Source organism: Mobula hypostoma, chromosome 5 (genome assembly GCF_963921235.1).
Source record: "Mobula hypostoma chromosome 5, sMobHyp1.1, whole genome shotgun sequence".
NCBI lineage: Eukaryota > Metazoa > Chordata > Chondrichthyes > Myliobatiformes > Myliobatidae > Mobula > Mobula hypostoma.
In genome coordinates this window covers 148,368,054-148,392,599 of record NC_086101.1, presented here as the reverse complement: position 1 = coordinate 148,392,599, position 24,546 = coordinate 148,368,054, and the positions used below count along the sequence as shown (strand labels likewise).

At 44.5% G+C, this 24,546-nt stretch overlaps 1 protein-coding gene across 12 annotated transcripts in view; it reads right to left on the bottom strand.

Moving 5' to 3' along the window:
- Nucleotides 1-24,546, bottom strand: part of LOC134347072 (receptor-type tyrosine-protein phosphatase delta-like) — a 2,469,925-nt gene that overhangs the window by 1,419,927 nt on the left and 1,025,452 nt on the right. The window lies entirely within an intron of this gene.

The following is a 24,546-nucleotide window of genomic DNA, read 5'->3' as shown; positions in this document are numbered from 1 at the left end:
GTTAAGTGGTGTGAAGATGGATGGAGATAAGATTGTAAGTTGATGTGAATGGGAGGAGGTACCGGTGAATCATGCATGCGTGCTAAGTGGGGTCGATTATCGCATTTCGGCAGATGTACTGGTGCGAGGGTTGAGTTTGATTAACGGTATCGGGCAGCTAGAAGGGATGGGAAAGAACTGGAGTCCAGCTGGATGTTGGTTTGGACGAGTGCCAACGTCATGACTTTAGAACTACCAGCGACAGTCCACGTCCAGGGAGAAGCAGGGCTGTGGGGACTCCACAACTCCCAGAGGACACAAGTGAGGAGGTGCCGGAGGAGGAGCTAGATGAGGCCCCCGGGGGGGTGCCAGTAGCAAGGGGTAGAGGTGTAGAGTGGGAAGGTTTGGCCAGGCCCCGCCCCCATGGACGTGATGAGACTGCGAGTTAGCGGCTGCCATTACCTCCCTGGCGAGAAGGGTTGAGGGGCACCGCCTGATGCTGAGAATTTTCTCGGGAGCCAGGCCCACCCCGGAAGGGGAGGATGACTATGATACCTGGGATGAAGATACATCCCAGTTGTTAGAGGTGTGGCCAGTTTTGGATGAGGAAAAGAGACAGCAATTGGTGGAAAGCTTAAGGGGCGGGGCGGCCTGTGTGGTCCGCGATCTGAGAGCGGAACGCCCTTCGGCTTCCCTGTTGGAGTGTTTGGACGCTTTGGAGGAAGTGTTTGGACTGTCAGGAGATCCCTGGAAACATTTAGCGGAGTTTCAACGGATGGGGCAGAGAAGAGGGGAAAAGCTCTCAGAATATGTTTTCCGGCTGGAAGGGAAGCTTACGGGGTTGCTGCGACGAGGGGTAGTGAGGGCGGACGAAGTGGCGAAGTTAAGGATGAGCCAGATATGTAACGGTTCCTGGGAGGATGACAGGGTGGCTTGGAGTGTACGGCAGTCATTTAAGTGGAGCCCCCCTCCATTATTCGGACAGCTGATTAGAGAGGTACGGGCCGACCAGGGGGCTTGGACCCCCGGGGACGGTCTTCAGCAGTTCAGGAGGTGGTAGCCGGGATGAGATCAGAGAAAGCCAAGGGGTCCCGGGGGGGGGGGCGTATCGGGAGGAGAGAGTTGGCGGGTAGCGGGTGCTATAACTGTGGGAGAGAGGGGCATTTCCGCTGGGAATGTGGGTGGCCGGGGGAGTGCTACAGCTGTAGGGAAGCGGGCCACTTGCGGAGGAATTGTGAGAGACGAGATGCGCCGAGGGGGGAGGGCCCCCGGGCCACCAAGAAGGGAGAGGTGTCGGGAAACTTAGGAGAGGCTCAGTGAGGGAACGGACTGGAGTCTCGGGAGGAACACGTTCCCAGAAAACAGCTATGGAACCCCAGAAAGAACAAGCCCAAATTCCGGATGGACTGGTGGGACCCCGTTCCAGAGTGTCCCTACGGATAGAGGGAATCTTTGCGAAAGCCATCCTTGACACCGGGTCGCAGGTTACCTTACTGTACCGGTCGATCTACAACAAATATCTGAAGCATTTGCCAGTAACTCCGTTTAATGCATTGGAGATTTGGGGCATAAGTGATGGCGATTACCCATACGATGGATACTTGTCAGTGAGATTGGAATTTTCGGAGGGAGATGTGGGAGTGTCGGAAGCCTTTGAGACGCTGGTGTTGGTCTGTCCAGACCCAGTGGAAACCGGTGGTGCTGCCCCGCTAATGGGGACTAACTCCCCTCTGGTGCGACGGCTCTTGGGAGCCTGTAAGAAGAAGTGGGGGGAGAACTTTCTGGAGACCCTCTCGGTACACCCCGTGTTCCGAGCGGTGTACGAAGGAGTGAGTGACCCCCAGGGGCTGGATCCTGAGTGCAAACGAGGGACGGTGTGGTGCACTCGGGCAAGGCCTAAGGTGATACGGCCAGGGGAGCCGGCATTAGTGATGGGGACCCCCAGATTCCCCGGAGTACCGCCGGGCGAGGCCCTGCTAGTAGACGCCCCCGACGACCTGGAAAGGGAGTCCCGGTTCCTGGCTGGGGCGCTGGTGAGACCTGAATTGCAGAGGCGCTCAGCTGTACCGGCACGGCGGATGGGGTTGATGGTAAGGAACATAACGGAGAGAGAGGTCACCTTTAAGCGCAGGATGCCTCTCGCGCACTTGTTCCCGGTGACGGTGATGTCCAGGGCCCCCGTGAAGCCCACTAGAGGAAAACTATTGGAAAACGGGGGGCGGCTGACCGAGGAGGCCTTTAATTTTGAAGATTCCCCTGTACCGCCGGCGTATAAGAGCAGGCTGGTGGAGAAGATGCTGAAGTTAGGGGATGTCTTTTCTCAGGGCGAGTTTGATGTGGGATGTTCCAAGAGCACACGGCACACCATTCGGGTAACAAATGACACCCCGTTTAGAGAGAGGTCGCGGCGGTTGGCCCCAGCAGATGTGGAAGATGTGCGGCAGTTGAAGGATACAGGGAATTATTGGCCTGTTTAAGTGGTGCGCAGTGGTTTAGCGTATTGGATTTGCGGAGTAGGTATTACCAGATTCCGATGAGTGAGACTGATAAAGAGAAGGTGGCCTTTATCTGGCCCCTGGGGTTTTTCCAGTTTGAACGAATGCCCCAAGGCATCTCGGGGGCCCCAGCCACCTTCCAGCGGCTCATGGAGAGGACATGAACCTGCTGGAGGTATTAGTGTACCTGGACGACCTGATAGTGTTTGGATCTACGTTGGAGGAACATGAGGAGCGGCTGCTGAAGGTGCTGAGTCGGTTGAAGGAGGAAGGGTTAAAACTTTCCCTGGATAAACGTCAGTTCTGCAAGACGTCGGTCAGTTATGTCGGGCACATAATCTCGCGAAACGGAGTGGCCACTGATCCGGGTAAGATAGCCACGGTGACCACCTGGCCGAGACCCCAGAAGGTGAGCACCTTACGCTCGTTTTTGGGGTTTTGCGGATATTACCGGCGATTCGTGAAAGGATATGCGAAAATGAGTCATCCATTGAACCAGCTGCTGTGTGGTTATCCACCTGTGGGGAGGAAGAGGAAGGGAGACCGAGGGCTGGAGGTAGGAGGATACTTGAACCCGGGGGAGACTTTTGGATTGAGGTGGGATGCTCAATGTGAGGAGGCGTTCCAATCTCTGAAAAGGGCGCTGACACAGGCCCCGGTGTTGGCATTTGCTGATCACCGGAAGCCGTATGTTCTACACACTGATGCCAGTCACGACGGTCTGGGGGTTGTTCTGTACCAGGAACAGGGAAACGGATTGAGGCCGGTGGCGTTTGTCAGTCGGAGCTTGTCGCCATCTGTGAGAAACTATCCCACTCATAAGCTGGAGTTCTTGGCGTTGAACAAGTTGAGTGACTACCTATACGGGGCCCAGTCTGAGGTGAGAACTGACAACAACCCCCTCACTTATATCCTGACCTCGGCAAAGCTGGACGCCACTGGGCACCGGTGGTTAGCAGCCTTGTCTGCCTATGAGTTCAGCCTGAAGTACCGCCCGGGGAGTCGGAACATGGATGCAGATGCCCTGTCTCGTCGGGCGCACGACGAGTTGGGCACGGCCGAGGAGTGGAAGAGTGTCCCCGCCCAGGGAGTAAAGGCCATGTGTCAAGTTGGGAGCGACGGGGAGGTAGGAGCACAGATGGGAACGGATCGGGCAGTAGATCAACTGGGGGCTGACGATGACGCGCTGCCCACTGTTTACTGTAATGTGACTGCTCTGAGGAATAGGCAGCTGCTGGAGTTGAGTCCCCAGGAAGTGGAGGCGGCTCAGCGTGATGACCCAAGCATTGGCACTATCTGGTACGCGGTTAGCCAGGGTGATATGGGGCAGGTGGAGAAGGCGAAACATGCCTCCATTCCCCTACTACTGAAGGAGTGGCCTCGGTTGAAGCTGAAGAACCACGTCCTGTACCGGGTCACGTCGCCTCCGGACCACCCCCGGCGCTGGCAGCTGGTCATGCCTGAGAAGTATCGGAAGACTGTGCTCCAGGCTCTACATGATGATTCCGGGCACTTAGGGGTAGAGAAGACCTATGGATTAGTCAAGGACCGGATTTACTGGCCCCGGATGAGGGGGGAGGTGGAAGAATACTGTAAGACCTGTAGCCGTTGCGTCAGGAGGAAGACCCTGTCTGCGCAGGCGGCCCCGTTATCCCACTTGCAGAGTGCGGGACCCATGGACCTGGTGTGTATGGATTTCCTGTCTATTGAGCCAGACACCAGCAATACCGCGAATGTCTTGGTCCTCACGGATCACTACACTAGATATGCGCAGGCTTTTCCTACTAAGGATCAGAAAGCGACTACAGTGGCGAAGGTGTTATGGGAGAAGTACTTTGTTCATTATGGCCTTCCCCGGCGGATCCACAGTGAACAGGGACGGGACTTCGAGAGCAGGCTTATCCATGAATTGCTGGATATGCTTGGGGTTGAAAAGTCCAGAATCACCTATCACCCGCAGGGTGATCCTCAGCCCGAGAGGTTTAACCGGACCCTGCTGGACATGCTCGGCACCTTGGAGACTGGACAGAAGAGTAAGTGGAGTCAGCACATCGCCCATTTGGTTCATTGTTACAATTGTACTCGCAATGATGCTACGGGGTACTCGCCCTACTATCTGATGTTCGGACGGGAAGCGAGGTTGCCCATTGATCTGTGTTTTGGGACTGAAGCGGGTGAAATACCTTCGAAGCCATGTCTGAAGTACCTGTCCGATATGAGGAGAGAGTTGAAAAGGGCATACAAGTTGGCTGAGGCGGCAGCCACCAAGCAGAACCAGCGGAATAAAAGGAGGTATGATCAGAAGGTAAAGTTCGTCCAGCTATTGCCGGGAGACCGAGTCCTTATCTGGAATTTAGGACTACCTGGTAAGCACAAGTTGGCCGACCGTTGGGCAGCCACCCCCTATTTGGTGGAGAGTCAGATGCCGAATCTCCCGGTTTACCGGGTGAGACCTGAGGGCGGGAAGGGGCCTGTCAAGGTACTCCATCGGAACCACCTGTTGCCTCTGGGTCGAGAGGTGAAGATGGACCCAGAGCCCGAATGGGAGTTTACGCCTAATACGAGGACTCTGCGAGGGCGCAGGGCGTAGGAAGAGCCCGCTGCGAAGGAGACGGGGCCGGTCCCCACCTCGAGAAGGGATACGTCATCGTAAGATGATGATTCGGATGTGTGGTACCTGCTTCCGTTCGCCGATTCCCCGGAGCCGGAAGAAGAGACTCCTGGCCCTTCCATCACTGAGTTAGGGGAACCGAGGGAGGGTGTTGCAAAGCCGCCTGTATTACAGCCAGAATTGGGGGAGGAGAGGGTGGAGCTGGAACCTGAGGCCGAGAGCTCACAGGGGCAGAGGGATTCCGGTGAGGGGAAAGGTCCGACAGATAGGCCCAGGGGGTCACCTGGGGTGTCTGAACAGGGAGAGTCCGCAGTGGAAGTACAGAGGCCTCAGAGGAGTAGGCATCCCCCGGAAAGACTAACTTATATAGCGCCGGGAGAGCAGGGTGTGATCTCTACTGCCCTGGGAAGTTATGTCACTGCTTTATGCACCTGGGTTGGGTTTTGTGTTTTACAAGGAGCACTGGTGAACTCCGTTAACGTCATGAGGGCATGACTTTTATTGGTGGGGGGAGAGTGTACGGGGTCTTTCTTTTTGTTAGATTTAAAATGGCATCTTTGTTATGTTAATCTGGGGAATGCGGCTTTGTTGTGTTAAACGTTAAAGAGAGTTTGCGAGACTTCCGGTAGCGCTCATGGAGTGAAGTCGCGTTCTTGACTCGCTCCATTACCTCTGAGTTTTTTTTCTCTATGGTCAGCTATACTTTAATTAACCATTAAGGCATCAACTCTTACAATACTTTGAATTAAACTGAATTCTCCGACAACTGGATGGAACTTAGATCTGCTATGTCTAAGAACGAGAAAGACGGCAAGGATGGTAAACCTCCGGTTAAACCGAAAGCTACGGATCTCCCCCCGACTGAATCACCGGTGACTTTGAAAGCGATAGCGGAGTTAATTCAGAGGGAAATCTCAACCTCTGTTAGGGAGATGATTCGTACGGAAATTGCAGGCCCTGTTAAAGACCTGATTCATACGGAAATCTCAACTAATTTCCAGAAAATTGCCGATTCAATCGATAAGATGCAAACATGTATTGCGGAACATCAGTCGGCTATATCTGATCTTCAAAAATTCGCGCAACAAAGTGAGCTTAAGATGGGGAAAATCGAAGAAACAATTAATGTAATGAAGAAGAAACTCGACTTTTTGACTTTTAAAAACTCTGACTTGGAATCTAGAATGCGACGGCAGAATTTACGAATGATTGGCGTGAGGGAAGCCGCTGAAGGTAACAATCCCATGAAATATTTCTCCCAACTTTTAAAAGATGCATTCCCTACTGTATTTCCTGACCAACCACCGCTACTGGATCGTGTTCACAGAATCCCATCATACTCGTCTAGGTCAGATAGACCTAGGCATGTTATCTTACGTTTTCATTACTTTCAAGACAAGGAGAGACTGTTTCGATTCGCTCGATCTAAAGGTTTCATTGATTTTTCGGATCTTAAGTTCCGATTCGTGGAAGATTTCAGTAAACCAATCTGGGACCAACGGGTCCGTTACAGATCCGTGATGTCGGAATTCTATAAGATGGATTTAAGACCAGCGCTGCTGTACCCTGCACGTCTAAGGATTCGCATGTCAGATGGAGCCCTTCATTTTTTTGATTCTCCATCGGATGCCCAGAGTTATCTGGATCAACTTTCATCTCCAACATCTTAATTGCTTTCTTTTTAATTTTCTCCGTCGATCGGAGGCTGTGAATTGGTTGGTTTTAACTTTTCTGTGCCCTATTTGGGCAGAAAAGTTTACTTTCGATTTCTTAATATGGCTACTAAACTTTCTTTTTAACTGCGTCATTTCTTTCTTTTCCCAGGGGATTCTGGGTGGTTACTTCCCTTTTGTCATCTTACGTATTTCCTGTGCGGCCTTAAATTTTGTAGTTTTTGTTTAAATTTTATTCTGTTTTGCTTTTTATAATCACTTTATGTTAATAATCCTATTTTTTTTTGTTGCTGTGTCTATTCATGAGTTTGAGGTTTATTGTGGTTTTTTTTTAATATATATTTTCCGGCTTTTGTTCTGTTCTGTGTGTATTCTAATTGAGTTAACTTTTTTTTACTTATTTTTTTACTGTTTTACAATTAGCTGATCCTTTTCATATTTATACCTTTTTTTTAGGGAGCGTATACCGGAAGTCATGGGGGTAGTTTTAGCGCTTGCTTCTTTCTGGCGGGTCTGCTTTAGATTTTGCCTTGGGGTCTTGGGCTGGGGGGTGGCGGGAGGGGCTTCACGTTTTAGTTTGTTTTTCTTTGGGCTATATACATTATTGAAGTACTGGTTGCGTCCTTTTCCCCGGTATCTTTTGTATGTTCTGTTTCCTCTCCGGGTTTGTGGGTCGCGCCTATTGTCAATCCTCCTTGTCGTGGGTTGACTTTAGGATTTATGGAGTCTATTATTAATTTTGTCTCCTGGAATACTAATGGTCTTAATCATCCTATTAAAAGAAAAAAAGTTTTTAAAGTGTTCCGGAGACTTAAAGCACACATTTTATTTTTACAAGAGACCCATGTACGGAGGGGGGACAGACTACGTTTTTTCAAATTCTGGAAGGGACAACAATTTCATTCGAACTCCAATGCTAAGATTCGAGGCGTCTCTATTTTTATAGATTCCTCAGTTACTTTTATACAACAGGATATTATCTCTGATCCGAATGGTAGATTTTTATTGGTTAGTGGTTTACTATTTAATAAAAAAGTAGTTTTGGTTAATGTTTATGCTCCTAATATGGATTGTCCGGAATTTTATAAATCATTGTTTGATCAGTTTCCGAATTTGAACGAGTTTTCATTGATTTGGGGCGGAGATCTTAATACCTGTTTATCTCCAGCTTTGGACCGTTCGGCTCCTTTACGGACTTTACCTAATAAATCTGCAAATTTGATTAATTTTTTCCTTTCTGACTCTGGGTCGACGGATATTTGGCGTTTTCTGCATCCTCAGGAAAAAGATTTTTCCTTTTTTTCACATGTTCATCATTCCTATTCAAGAATTGATTATTTTTTTATTGATTCTCGTCTCATTCCTTCAGTGATTAAATGTGATTATGATTCTATAACCATTTCGGATCATGCTCCACTTAAGCTTTCTATTAAAATTATGGCCAATATACCAAACAATAGACAATGGCGTTTTAATTCGCTGTTGCTTCAGGACTCGGACTTTGTTAATTTTATGAATGAACAGATTGAGCTTTTTTTTATAATTAACCATACAGAAGATATTTCGGTTAACACTCTTTGGGACACTTTTAAAGCCTATATTCGGGGTCAGATTATTTCGTATTCCGTTGCTTTGAGGAAGAAACAGAAGCAGGAGGAGAGGGCAATTGTGGACAAGATTAAAGAAATTGATAAGAAATATGTTATGGCTCCTTCTGAGGAGCTATACAAACAAAGAACTGAACTTCAAATGGAACACAGTTTACTACTCTCGTCCTCGATTGTAAACCAATTAAAGAAAACAAGAAGTGATTTTTATGTTCACAGTGATAAAATTGGCAAGCTGCTGGCTAATCAATTGAAATCTAATTATGTTAAATCTCAAATCAATCAGATTTATAACCAAAATGATCGATTGATATTGGATCATGTGGGGATTAATCAAACCTTTTGTGATTTTTATTCTTCTTTATATCAATCAGAGTCTCCTCGAGATTCTAAATATATGAATGATTTTTTAGATAAGTTAGACTTTCCTCAGATTTCACAGGATATGTCTTCTTTATTAGATACTTCCATTACAATGGATGAGATTAAGAATGTTATTTTTTCTATGAATCTGGGGAAAGCTCCTGGCCCTGATGGGTTTACCGTTGAATTTTATAAATGTTTTGCTTCTTTATTGATTCCTTGGCTCTATAAGGTTTTTGAGGCTTCTTTGAAACTTGGTAAGCTTCCGGAATCTTTTAATAGAGCATCAATTTCTTTAATACTAAAGAAGGATAAAGACCCTGCTCAATGTGCATCTTATAGACCAATATCTTTATTAAATGTTGATTCTAAAGTTTTTTCTAAGTTATTAGCAAATAGACTAGAAAAAGTACTTCCTTCTATTATTTCGGAAGACCAAACGGGTTTTATTAAAGGTCGTTACTCTTTTTATAATATTCGTACATTGTTAAATATCGTTTATACTCCCTCACAAAATGTTCCTGAGTGTGTTATTTCTTTAGATGCCGAGAAAGCTTTTGATAGAGTAGAATGGCCTTATTTATTTAAGGTGCTTGAAATGTTTAATTTTAGCCTGAAATTTATATCCTGGATTAAACTGTTATATCACTCCCCTGTAGCCTCGGTTCGTACTAACTCTTTAAACTCACCTTTTTTTCCTCTCTTTCGTGGTACTCGACAAGGCTGTCCTCTTAGTCCCCTATTATTTGATATTGCATTAGAACCTCTTGCAATTGCTATTCGAGAATCTTCAAATATTACTGGGATAACTCGGGGATTAAAGTCCCATAAATTATCACTCTATGCTGATGATTTACTTTTATATATTTCTAATCCTGAGAGATCTATTCCTGCTGTTTTAGAGTTATTAGCACAATTTGGTCTTTTCTCAGGTTATAAATTAAATCTTAGTAAGAGTGAACTTTTTCCGATTAATAAACATCTTCCCTTATATTATAAATTTCCATTTAAATTGATTAATAATTACCTTTCATATCTTGGGATTAAAATTACTTGTAAACATAAAGATTTATTTAAGACTAACTTTTTACCATTAATAGACCATATTACTCAACTTTCATCTAAATGGTTTCCTTTATATTTAACTTTGATTGGTCGTATTAATGCAGTTAAGATGTTTTTTTTGCCAAAATTTTTATATGTGTTTCAGGCATTACCAATTTTCGTTCCTAAATCTTTTTTTGATAAAGTCGACTCTAAAATTTCTTCATTTATTTGGCAGAATAAGAATCCGAGACTGGGTAAAATACATTTACAGAAAGCTAAGAGAGATGGAGGTTTAGCATTACCTAACTTTAGATTTTATTATTGGGCTATTAATATTCGACATATGAAATTTTGGTTACTTGACCGGGATATACTATCTATTCCTAAATGGGTAGCATTGGAATTACAATCTGTTCAGGGTTATACACTTGGTTCTATTTTAGGTTCATCTCTTCCTTTTGATTCGAAACGCCTTAAGCAGGTCTCTAACCCGATCGTTAAATATGCTTTGCGTATTTGGTTTCAATTCAGAAAATTTTTTGATCTTAATCAATTCGGGTTAGCGATTCCTATTTTAGGTAACATATTTTTTCCTCCCTCTTTTACGGATCGCGCTTTTCAAACTTGGAAGACTAAGGGTATTTTACGGTTTTTGGATTTATTTTTAGATGGTTCCCTTATGTCTTTTGAACAATTATCTAATAAATATAACCTATCAAGAATACATTTTTTTTAGATATTTACAAGTTAGAAATTTTCTAAGTACTATACTTTCTTCCTTTCCAATGCTTCCTCCTATATATATTTTAGATTCGATAATTAACCTTAATCCATGTCAGAAAGGTGCATCGGCTATGATTTATAATATTATTATGAAACTCAGGAAAGCTCCATTTGATAAGATTAGGGTAGATTGGGAACAGGAATTGGGGCTTACCATTTCTGTGGATGATTGGGGGCAGATTTTACAATTAGTTAATACTTCCTCTATTTGTGCTAAACATTCCCTAATTCAATTTAAAGTGGTGCATAGAGCACATATGTCCAAAGATAAGTTAGCGCGTTTTTATTCGCATATTAATCCTTTCTGTGATAGATGTTCGGGGCAGATAGCCTCTTTAACTCATATGTTTTGGTCTTGCCCTACTTTGGAAACTTTTTGGAGAGATATTTTCAATATTATTTCTAAGGTATTAAATATAGATATCTCTCCTCACCCTATTACTGCTATCTTTGGACTACCTAAAATTTCTAGTAATCTTTCCCCTTCAGCCCGTAGAATGATTGCATTTCTTACTTTAATGGCGAAAAGATGTATTTTACAACATTGGAAAGAGCTTAATGCTCCAACTACCTTTTTTTGGTTTTCTCAGACGATTTTATGTTTGAATCTGGAGAAAATTAGAAGTAACCTTTATGATTCTTCATTTAAATTTGAACAGATTTGGGGACCTTTTATTCGATATTTTCATTTAATGTAATATTTACCCTTCTTGTTTTTTTTTCACTGTTTTAATGGAGGTCGGGATTGAGGACGTGATTTTAAGTTTAACTCTGTTTGGTTTCAAGTTAGCCCATTGCTTTGCTTTGCTTTTAGTTAGTTGCACGGTGGGTTTTTTTTTGGGGTTTTTTTTTCTTTTTTTCCATTGATATATATAAAATCTAGTATACTATTATGTTATCTTGGTTTCTTATGCTTAAATTACATTGTTTGTAGTATTTTCTTTTTGGTATTGTTATCTTTTGGAATTTTATTATACTTTAACATTGTATTAATGTTTATATGGCTTACCTTTTTTGTATACTTACTCAATAAAAAGATTTAAAAAGAAAAGAAAGAAAGAAAGAGAGTTTGCGCTAGCAACTTGTTCTACTTTAAAGTGAGATAGCAGGGTTCTATTAACCAATGGGTGGTTATGTATTGTTTTGTTTTCGGATACCATGCTGTATGATATGACTGTGGATTGAGTTTTGGCGGGGAGTCGGAGGAGAGATGGAGAGGATGGCGAACGGGGTTTTGACGGGGAGTCGGAGGAGAGACGAGGAGGATGGCGGACGGGGTTTTGATGGGGAGTCAGAGGAGAGACGGGGAGGACGGTGGAGAGACGGGGAGTCGGAGGAGAGACGGGGAGTCGGTGGAGAGACGGGGAGTCGGAGGAGAGACGGGGAGTTGGAGGAGAGACGGGGAGGACGGTGGACGTGCGGGGGTTTTTGGCGGGGAGTCGGAGGAAAGACGAGGAGGACGGTGGAGAGACGGGGAGGACGGCGGAGAGACGGGGAGTCGGGGGAGAGACGGAGAGGACGGGGGAGAGACGGGGAGGACGGTGGAGAGACGGGGAGGACGGTGGAGAGGCGGGGAGTCGGAGGAGAGACGGGGAGTCGGAGGAGAGACGGGGAGTCGGAGGAGAGACGAGGAGGATGGAGGAGAGACGAGGACGACGGTGGAGAGACGGGGAGGACGGTGGAGAGATGGGGAATCGGGGGAGAGACAGGGAGGACAGTGGACGTGCGGGGGTTTTGATGGGGAGTCAGAGGAGAAACGGGGAGGACGGTGGTTGGGGTTTTTGACGGGGAGTCGGAGGAGAGACAAGGAGGACTGCGGACGTGTGGGGGTTTTGACGGGGAGTCGGAGGAGAGACGAAGAGGACGGTGGACGTGCGGGGGTTTTGACGGGGAGTCGGAGGAGAGACGGGGAGACGGAAGAGAGACGGGGAGGACGGTGGTGAGATGGGGAGTCGGAGGAGAGACGGGGGGTCGGAGGAGAGACGGGGAGGACAGTGGAGAGACGGGGAGTCGGAGGAGAGACAGGGAGGACGGCGGACATGCGGAAAGGCTCCGGTTGACCACTCCGGGTGGTCCCGAGCCGTGAGTCGACAGGATCCGGGTGGTCGTCAGGAATCGATTAAGCTCCAACGGTAGCGCATGAAGAACTTGGACTTTGATAAGTGTTGGCCCCTTTTTTTCCCATTACTTTCCTCTCTGTATCAAATTCATATTAATGTCATAGAATTAGTAATATCTATAAAGTGTACTTGTTAAAATTTACTGGGTGTGCTGGCTGATGATTGATGTTTGGGATTGATTCAGGTGGCGACTGACCCTGAGGGGAGTGTTGAGGCAGGTGCTAGGCGGGATTTCTCCTAGACATATATGAGCCAATATAACGGAACGTTACACCTCTATCATGTCTCCCCGATCCTCCTTCTCTCCAAAGAGCAAAGCCCGAGCTCCGTTAATCTCTGATCATAATCCATACTCTGTAAACCAGGCAGCATCCTGGTAAATCTCCTCTGTACCCTTTCCAATGCTTCCACGTCCTTCTTACAGTGAGGCAACCAGAATTGGACACAGTCCTCCAAGTGTGGCCTAACCAGAGTTTTATAGAGCTGCATCATTACCTCGCAACTCTTAAACTCTGTCCCTCGAGTTACAAAAGCTAACACACCATAAGCTTTCTTAACTACCCTATCTACCTGTGAGGCAACTTTCGGGAATCTGTGGACATGTACCCTTCAGATCCCTCTGCTCCTCCACACTACCAAGTATTCTGCCATTTACTTTGTACTCTGCCTTGGAGTTTGTCCTTGCAAAGTGTACCACCTCACACTTCTCCAGGTTGAACTCCATCTGCCACTTCTCAGCCCACTTCTGCAATCTATTAATGTTTCTCTCTGCAATCTTCGAAATCCTCTACACTATCTACAACACCACCAACCTTTGTGTCGTCTGCAAACTTGCCAACCCACCCTTCTACCCCCACGTCCAGGTCGTTAATAAAAATCACGAAAAGTAGAGGTCCCAGAATCGATCTTTCTGGAACACCATTAGTCACAACCATCTAATCCGAATGTACTCCCTCCACCATGACCCTCTGCCTTTTGCAGGCAAGCCAATTCTGAATCCACCTGGCCAAACTTCCCTGGATCCCATGCCTTCTGACTTTCTGAATAAGCCTACAATGTGGAACCTTGTCAAATGCCATGTAGATCACATCCACTGCACTACCCTCATCTATATGCTTGGTCACCTCCTCAAAGAACTCTATCAGGCTTGTTGGACATGATCTGCCCTTCACAAAGCCATGCTGACTGTCCCTGATCAGACCATGATTCTCTAAATGCCCAGAGATCCTATCTCTAAGAATCTTTTCCAACAGCTTTCCCACCACAGACGTAAGGCTCACTGGTCTGTAATTACCTGGACTATCCCTACTACCTTTTTTGAACAAGGGGACAACATTCGACTCCCTCCAATCCTCCGGTACCATTCCCATAGACAACGAGAAAATAAAGATCCTAGCCAGAGGCTCAGCAATCTCTTCCCTTGCCTCGTAGAGCAGCCTGGGGAATATTCCGTCAGTCCCCGGGGACTTATCCGTCCTAATGTATTTTAATAACTCCAACACCTCCTTTGCCTTAATATCGACATGCTCCAGAACATTAACCTCACTCATATTGTCCTCATCGTCATCAATTTCCCTCTCATTGGTGAATACCGAAGAGAAGTATTCATTGAGGACCTCGCTCACTTCCACAGCTTCCAGGCACATCTTCTCACCTTTATCTCTAATCGGTCCTATATTCACTCCTGTCATTCTTTTGTTCTTCACATAATTGAAGAATGCCTTGGGGTTTTCCTCTACCCTACTCACCAAGGCCTTCTCATGCCCCCTTCTTGCTCTTCTCAGCCCCTTCTTTAGCTCCTTTCTTGCTACCCTATATTCCTTAATAGACCCATCTGATCCTTGCTTCCTAAACCTCATGTATGCTGCCTTCTTCCACCTGACTGAATTTTCCACCTCACTTGTCACCCATGGTTCCTTCACCCTACCATTCTTTATCTTCCTCAATGGGACAAATTTATCCTTAACATTCTGCAAGAGATCTCTAAACATCGACCATACGTCCATAGTACATTTCCCTGCAACAACATCATCCCAATTCACACCAGCAAGTTCTAGCCTTATAGCCTCATAATTTGCCCTTTCCCAGTTAAAAATTTTCCTGTCCTCTCTGATTCTATCCTTTTCCATGATAATGCTGAAGGCCAGGGAGTGGTGGTCACTGTCCCCCAGATGCTCACCCACTGAGAGATCTGTGACCTGACGCAGTTCATTCCTCCTAGTTGGCCTGTCAACATACTGTGACAGGAATCCGTCCTGGACACACTTAACAAACTCTGCCCCGTCCAAACCCTTGGATCTAAGCAGGTGCAAATCAATATTAGGGAAGTTAAAGTCACCCATGAATCCATTCCTGCCCTGGTGCCAGCCAAGTCTCTGTAATGGCCACTACATCACAATTCCATGTATGTATCCAAGCTCTCAGTTCATCACCTTTGTTCCTGATGCTTCCTGCATTGAACTACAGACACTCTAGCCCTTCTACCTTCCTACCTTTACACTGTTTATTCTGCTTCTCTTTCCTCAAAGCCTCTCTGTATGTTAGATCTCGCTTTACTTCATGCACTTCTTTCACTGCTCTATCGCTCTGGATCCCAGCCCCCTTGCAAATTAGTTTAAATCCTCCCGAACCATGCTAGCAAACCTACCTGTAAGGATATTGCTCCCCCTCGGGTTCAGGTGCAACCCATCCAATCTGTACAGGTCCCACCTTCCCCAGAAGGGATCCCAAAGATCCAAAAATCTAAAACCCCATCCCCTGCACCAACTCCTCAGCTACCCATTCAACTGCCATCTCCTCCAATTCTAACCATCACTATCACGTAGCACTGGCAGCAATCCTGAAAACACCACCCTTGAGGTCCTGTTCTTCAGCCTTCTGCCTAGTTCCCGAAACTCACACTTCAGGACCTCATCCCTCTTCCTGCCTATGTTGTTGGTGTCAACATGCATCACGACTTCTGGTTGCTTTTCCTCTCATACCAGGATGTCGTGCACCCAGTCAGAGACATCCTGGACCCTGGCACCTGGGAGGTAACAAACCATGCGGGTGTCTTTCTCATGTCCACAAAATCTCCTGTGTGCTCCTCTGACTATAGAGTCTCCAATGATGACAGTTCTCCTCTTTTCTGTCATATGCCTTCTTACCCACCTATCACTTGCTTCTTTAATATACTTCTTTCTTCCCATTGATGAGATGTTTCACATCTCTTGTCAACTATGGATCCTTCACCCTTCTGTCTTTTCAATGAGACAAACCTATCGAGAACACCATTCAATACACACAAAATGCTGGAGGAACTCAGCAGGTCAGGCAGCATCTACGGAAATGAATAAACAGTGGATGTTTCAGGCCAAATCCCTTCTTCAGGACTGCAAAGGAAAGGGAAGTTGCCAGAATAAAAATGTAGGGAGAGGGGAAGGAGGATAGCTTGATGGTGTAGGTGAAGCCAACTGGGTAGGAAATGGAAGGGGCTGCAGAAGAAGGAATCTGACAGGAGAGGAGAGTGGACCATTGGAGCAGAAGATAGAGGAGGGGACCCAGGAGGAGGGGAGAAGCAGGTGAGAAGAGGTAAGGAGGGGCCAGGGTGAGAAATAGAAGAAGAGAGGAGGGGGAGGGATATTTCTTTTACTGGAAGGAGAAATTGATATTCATTCCAACAGGTTGGAGGCTACCCCAAAAGAATATAAGATGTTGCTCCTCCTCTCAGAGAGGAAAACATGAACCAACATGTGGTAATGGGAATGGGAATGGAATTAAAATGTTTGACCATTGGGAATTTCTGCTTTTGGTGGATGGAGCAGACGTGCTCAACAAAGCATTCCCCCAATTTACAATGAGTCTCGCCAATGTTGAGGAGACTACATCAGGAGCACTGGATGCAATTGATAACCTCAGCAGATTTGCAGATGAAGCGTTGCCTCTCTTGGAAAGATTGTTTGGGGCCATGAATGGAGGCTAAGGAAGAGATGAATAGGCAGGTGCAGCACTTTGGATGCTTGTCGGGATAAGTGTTGGGAGGGAGGTTAGTGGGGATGGACAAATGGACAAGGGAATCACAGAGGTAGCAATCCCTACAGAAAGTGGAGAAAGGGGGTGTAGGTAAAGATATGATTGGTGGTAGGATCCCTTTGGAGATGGCAGAAGATGTGGAGAATGATGTTTTCAATGTGGAGGCTCATGGGCTGGTAGGCAAGGCTAAGGGGAGCTGTCCTGTTAAGGTGGTGGAAAGATGGGATGAATGTGGATGTTACAGAAATGGAGGAGATGTGGGTGAGGGCAGCATCAATGGTGGAGGAAAGGAAGTCCCATTCTTTGAAGAAGGAGGTAATCTCTAATGGCCTGGAAAGGAAAGCCACATCCAGGGAACAGATGCAATGGAGACAAAAGAACTAAGAAAAGGGAATGGCATTTTTACAAGAAACCGGATGGGTAGTGCTATGGACAAGATTACCATTGGAATCAGTAGGTTTATAAAAAATGCTGGTCGACAGTTTGTCTACAGAGAAGTCAAGAAAGGGGAGGGAGGTGTCAAATTGACCAAGTGAAGTTAAGGGCAGGGTAGAAGTTGAAGTTAATATTGATGAAATTGACAAGCTCAGCATAGGTGCATGAAACAGCACCAATGCGTTTGTCAATGCAGCAGAGGAAGAGTTTGGGAGCATAATCAAGGAAGGCTTGAAACATGGATTGTTCTATCTAGCTAACAAAAGGCAGGCATAGTTGGGACCCATGTGGGTGCCCATGACTATCACATACAAGTGCTCTGTAAGCAACCTCCACATTTCTGTTTTGTATTTCCCTAATTATATCTGTTCCCAATTTATGCTCCTAGGTTCTTCCTAGAGTATCATAGTTCACCCTCATTCAAATAAATTTGTTTCCATACTATCTGTTCCTATCTCTGTCCAAGTCTATGCTAAAGGTCAGGTAGTTGTGGTCACTGTCTCCAAAATTCTTACCTACTGAGAGATCTGTCACCATTGCGGAGTACGAGATGCAGTATGGTCTTTCCTCTTATCAGCCTGTCTGCATATTGTGTCATGATTCATTCCTAGACACACCTGGAAAATTCTACCCCAGGCAAGCTTTTTACAATAAAGAGGTGCCAATCAGTGTTAGAGAAGTTAAGTCAGACATGACACCAACCCTGTTATTTTTGCACCTTCCAAAATCTGTCTCCAGATTTGTTCCTCAATGTCTTTCTTGCTCTGGGGGGGGGGGGGCAGGGGGTCTGTAGAACACTCCAAAAAGAGTGACTGCCCCCTTCCTATTTCTGACTTCTACCCACAGTGACTCAGTTGACAATCCCTCCATGATCTATTCACTTTGCTGTGATATTATCACTGTTCGGCATCACCACTCACCCATCTCTTTTACCTCCCTCCCCACCCCTTTTGATTGCTATTGTACCTGCTTCCACCACTTCCACTGGCAGCAAATTCCAGGTAACTAGGACTCTGTGTAAAAAAAATTGCCTCGTAAATCAACTTTCCCCGCTCACATTAAAACTATACCATCTAGCATTTTCCAATTGTCTCCTGAGAAAAATGCTCTAAATCTCTATCCTATCTATAACTTCTCGTAATCTTATATACTTAAATCATGTTGCCTCCTCAGTCTCTGAAGCTTTAGACAAATAACTTATGTTTGCCTAGCTTTTCCTGATTGCAAATAATAGTTTAGATTGATGAAAGTTATTATTGATTAGTTTGAAATCTAATTTGAATTTTGGATGAATTCAGAATATTTAAGTGTTCCCTTGAATCCACTAACCCTTGATAATTTCTGTCAAAACGGTTATCTCTATTAAATGGATGGAAAAATATAGTGAAATACATATTCCATGAACAATTTGGTCTCACTTGTGACCAATAAAAGATTCGCTCAAAGTTTCTGAAAGTGTGCTGCACCAAGGACAAATATTCAACCTTTGATGTATTGTGCCCAATCTATGATGTATGTGCATTGAATTCCTCTCTTAAATTCTGTTCCATTGGCTTGTCATGTGCATGGCACATGAAACAGAGAACAAATTTCAACACCATTGTAATTAAGACCCAAATTACATATTCCTCACATAAATTTTGGAAAAATATTATACAAGTTGTTATTCTATTCTCTTGCTTTAAGTTAATGTCTTTTCAATCAATCCTTCCAGTGCACATGTCCCAACACATCGTAATGGCTCCACAACTGGATAAAGTACAGTATGTGGACTTCCTGCATTTAAGCTGAGTAGAAACAGATGTTAAAGTCAAACTGAGTGTATTGTGTGCAGCAAGAATCAATCTTCTATTCTATTTCTGTCGAGTGTTTTTAAAACGTTCTACTCAATGAGACATCTGTTTTTTTTGTCATTTTTAATTAAAATCCATTGCATTAGTAGAGTTGTATTAAAAATTTAAAAGCTTAACAAATCCTAACAACTGCATGTTCTTACTCTGTCATGTCCAATAAACATGATGATACTCAGGTACCCTAAAATTCTAATTCTCATACTCACAGAAGAACTGCATCATGAAAGTTTGATGCATTCAACTGATGCATTCAACTCAAATTTTCAATTGATTATGCCCTTTTTAACTCACTTATGTTTATAATATTATCAAAGAATGTGGGTTTAATATTATGATTACAATTTCACAGGAAAATTTGGCTGATTATCTAATTATTCAGTCAGTGCAACCTAAATGCATGCAAGTTATAGCAGTGATTTCTAAACAATTTTAATGACTGTCAAGTTCTTTGGAATGTCCTGAAATACTGTATTGGAATGTGCATGTTCAGTCATTCCTTCTGAGACACGAACTCCTTTCCTCATTTCAATGTAACATTAATAATGAATTTCTCTCAGTCCTTTAAGCCTGTGACCTCATTCTGAACAGTGCTTTCAAGACATCAACCAACAGATAGTTTTAATAGGGGAATTGCTAATCCCACTTGTCAAGCAATTTCCTTGGATAGATTACAAACAATGTATTTCTTCAATAGATCTACTCACAAGAATCAACCTAAGGCCAGTTTCTTGACAAAATTTAAAATACTGTATAACAATACATATACTTCATCAGAAATTGGTCACTTTAAGCAGATCAGTCCCTGAAGGTCTCAATAACCGTATAATTCTGCTCTGATTATTTTTTTCAAATAAAAATCAAAGAAATCTAAGTACATCAGAATCAGGTTTACTATCACTGACATAGGTCACAAAATTTGGTAATTTGTGGCAGCAGTACAGTACATAAAAAGTTACTATCAGTTATAAATAAGAAATATAAATAATAAATAGATAGATAGATAGTGAAAAAGGTAACAAAATAGTGAGGTAATGTTCATGGACCATTCAGAAATCTGCTACTCAAAGGGGAGAAGCTGTTCCTAAAATATTAAGTGTGCATTTTCAGGCTCCTGCACCTCTTCCCTGATGGTACTCACAGTCTGAACGGTGAGTAAACGTGATATTCTGCAGAAGCTGGAAATCTGGAGCAACACACACAAAATACTGGAAGAACTCACCTGACCTGGCAGGATCTATGGAGGGGGATACTCAGTCAGTGTTTTGGGCCAAGACCCTTCATCAGGACTGGAAAGGAAGGAGGAAGAATCCAGAAAAAGAAAGTAGGGAGAGAGGAAAGAGTACAAACTGGTAGGAGAGAGGTGAAATGAAGTGAGGCAAAGGTGTGTGGATGGGGACGGAGGATGTAGTGCTGCCTGTAGGAACAAATATACTGTAGCTTCAATTTATTGCTTGCAATTTACAATTTCATTCAGAACTGTTTCTTGCTTGAATTAATATCTGCTATATTCATGTAACTCCAGAATATTCCCTAACAGCAAGCATAAAAGGCAGCAAGCCCATAAGGGAGAAGCCTCATTGCCATTTACAGTGCTGTGCAAAAATCTTAGGCACCCTAGCTATATCTATGTGCCAAAAACTTTTGCACAGTACTGTACATGGATGTTAGTCAGGTGCTCGTAATTTGGGGTTGGGCTGTATAGCTATTTTCCATCTTGCTGCTTTTCTACATTACATTCCTAGATGTATACAAATTGCAGCTCTTCCTGCTTCAGAGATGCTGGATATTCTGTGTAATTAATAATATATTTTATTCAATACTATGATGTGCTGATGACTGGGATGAAGCCCTGTGCAGAAATGCCACTAAGCAGCAGTTCACCACTTTGCACACTAACACCTCTGCACTTGATTTCTGCGCTCAAAACAAACAGCCTGACCTTTAGGGTCTAACATTTTTGGTAAAGTGATGAATCGAGGTCTGGATACACTTTGCAGCTGGCCCCTCAACTTTTCACTAGCTACTACTGACACATTTGCTGTGGGCCCAAATGTGAAAGTTAGGTCACTGATTCTCACAAAAAAATGAAGATAAGTAGTTTATGTTTTGCTTAATTTAGTTAATATTAATGTCTGGAAAAATTTACATTAGGTGAATGTGATTTTAAATTTGGTGTTAAATTTCATTTGGGGCTACAATAGCACAACTGATAGAACCACAGCCTCAATGCCAGTTACTTAAGACCTTAAATTTGGTGTGATCTTTGTAGTTTGCACATTCTTTCTTTGACTGCATGGGTACTCTGGTTGCCTCAGGTGCTCTGTTTCTTATCCACATCGTAATGAATTGTGGATTGGTAGGTGAATTGGCCGCTGTAAATTGACAGTCTTGCTTAGATGAATGGTAGATTCTGTGGGGAGTTGATGAGACTGTGGGAAGATTACAACTGGATTACTCTGAATTAGTGGTCGCTAACCAGTCAACCGCAATCGACCGGTCGATCTTTGAGACTTTCCCAGCAGATCCCGAAAAAAATGAAAAATAAATACACAAATACTATTGTAATGTGAGCATTATAAAAATAAGTAATACTAATTAGGATAATGTTAATATAGTAATACTCCCGCTACAGAAAGCTGTTTGTAAAGAAAGGTTGTTTCCGGGGTTGCGGGGTTTTACTTCCGTTCTTTCTGCCTGGTGTGCATGTGTGTATAGCCCCTCCGTCTGGTGGTTGAGTTGCAGCAAAGTGCTGCAACGATTTGTTGACTTGCTGCCTGAGATAATGACTTTTCTGTCGACAAGGAATGAGGAGCACGAGGAGCTGTTAGATGATGCATGGCTACTGAATTTAGGGTTTCTGACAGACCTTCCCATATTAGGGGAGGGGAGGAGAAGATAGCGACGCGACGCAGCGCACGCAGCCACTCCGAATTGATATTGTATTTGTGATGCCGTGCACAATCTTGATTTGATGGAGACAGCCGTGAGAAGCATGGAGGAACATCTGGAGGAACTTCTGAAATGCCTGGTTCACTGCCGCTGCTACTGTGCAATCGAGAATCTACAGAGGCGAAGGCCCCAAATTCTCGGCTTTGCCTATTGCCTGTTGCCGGGGCCAGGGTCGAAGCGCTCGGCAGAGATGGTGCTCGGTGCTCGGTGTTGGAGAGCTGGCCGGAGGCTTGAAGTTTTCGGACAGACTCGGAGTCAGACAGTGGTTGGGTGCTTCCAGGATGCTGCATCGGCAAGTTTGCGGCGCTGGAAGCTCATGGCAGGAAGAGTTTTCTTCCTTCAACTGTCTGCGTGAGATGATGGGACTTTCGAGAGACTTTGAGATTTTTTTTACCATGCCCATGGTCTGTTCTTCTATCAAATTATGGTATTGCTGGCACTGTTGTAACTATATGTTATAATTATGTGGTTTTTGTCAGTTTTTTTTAGTCTTGGTTTGTCTTGTGTTTCTGTGATATCATTCTGGAGGAATAAATTGTATCATTTCTTAATGCATGCATTACTACATGACAATAAAAGAGGACTGCGTGTCTTCATAATCTAATCTAACCTAATGGCTAAATTAAACGCACTTAACAACAAGCTCATGGGAAAAGACCAACACCTGCCCCACATGATAAACGCATTTAAGGCCAAGCTCAGTGTTTGGATTTCAAATTTAAAGAACAGGAGGCTGACACACTTTCCCAACTTGGAGAAAATGTTACAGGCCATCAAGGAAAAGAATGCTTTTTGCCGTGAGCAGTACTGTACTTACCTAGACAAACTGGCAATAGAGTTTGATCGGCGTTTTGGGGAGTTAAACGTCATGAAAGATATTGCTGCATTTATTTCAAACACATTTTTGCTGATCAATATAGAACAGATAGCAGCCAAACTCCAGCAAGTATTTGGTGTGCCAAGTGATATTGAAATGGAAATAATTGATTTGCAAAATGACATCGAGCTTAAAGCAATATCAAGGGACGGTGACTTTTGGGAGTTGTCAGCAGGGAGAAGTTTCCTCATCTCACCACATGTGCTCTAAATGTCAGTGCCTACTTCAGGTCAACTTATCTGTGTGAAATTGCATTTTCACAGATGAAAATTATTAAATCTAAGTACAGGAGCTGTCTTACTGACAGACACCTCACAGACTGTCTCAGACTGGCTGACTGTAGTTATGAGCCAAATTTCAGGGAACTCGCAGAAAGTATTCAGCCCCAGTCTGAACTCAGTTTGCACTGAGTGCAACAGTCAATTATTATTTTTTTTGGTGCGTGCCTGCGTGCGCACGAGTCTGTGCATGTGTGTCTGGGTGTGCGTGCGCGTCTGTGCATGTGCAACTACATGTGCGTGCATCCGTGATGATATCTTTTTCATGGCTTTTTACAAGGCGCGAAGCGAGAGAGAGACTGTGTGGCGCGCCACTCCTCACACAGATATTTTCGCAGTATTTTTCCCTTTGTTTTACAAGGTCAAGTTGTGATCTCGACACTCAACCCGGCACGGATTGAAAGCATATTCGGGAGCGGACCTGACTGATTTCGAACCTGGGAACCTCTGCTCCCGGGTCTGGCTCTGATGTCATTGTGATACCAGCTGGCCCACAACAACAGTCAATTTTTATTTATTTATTTTTCGTGTTGAAATATAATTAAATAATGAAACTTAGAAGTAAAGGTATGAAGTATTGTAATATTCTTAAAGAAAGACAGATATGGCCTGTTTGATATGCTAGTTACAGTGTTTTCTTGGTTGAATTAATTTGAAAGTTTGACAAAAGCATTTTATGTAATTCAAATACAATTAGTCCAAATAAAAGGCCTCAAGTTGGAAGTACAATCTGAGCTGTTTCTTCTCTAAACAATTTAGTAGGTAGATCGTGCCTTTCACTAAGGCCGAGGTAGGGGATCTTGGGGTTAAAAAGTTTGGTGACCACTACTCTAAATGGTTCATTAACGTTGTTATAGCTGCAGGTGGTAATGGGAACAAGCTTCCACTACCTAATAAATGCTCCCAATGGTGTGCGCCTCATGAAGCCTCTGGCAATCAAGTCCAGCCGCTGGCCTTCACATGTGGCTTAGCTATCGAGCCCAGTAGAACCATTTCTACTGACTGGAGAAGGGGAAGGTGAGTTATTGGCACCTTAAAATTAGTCGCTGCAGACAGATGAGGCTGCTCAGCCTCAGCTGTGGTTGGAAGCTCATCTAAGAGAAGGAGAACTCTGATCTCAAACCTCCACTGCCTTGCAGTGATACCCATTCATGGGGAAGGCTTCAGGAGTAAACACTGAGGGAAAAATCTAGAGCTGGTATCCCTAAGGCAGTACTAAGTTGAGTTCATTGCTGACTGACAACTCCTGCAATGCTGCTGGTACCAGACTGTATCAGTATTTGCAGTTCCTTGGGATTTATCAGATGCATGGAGAGGAGGAGTTTGTTACAGGGCAACAGGTTACTCTCTACATTGTACTGCCCAGGCTTGTGTATCTAGGCAGCTAGGATGCAATATCCACTGTCGACCATGACCACAGGAGGCCTCACTCACTCTAAGTTGGTGGTTGTTGGCTAGCGTAGAC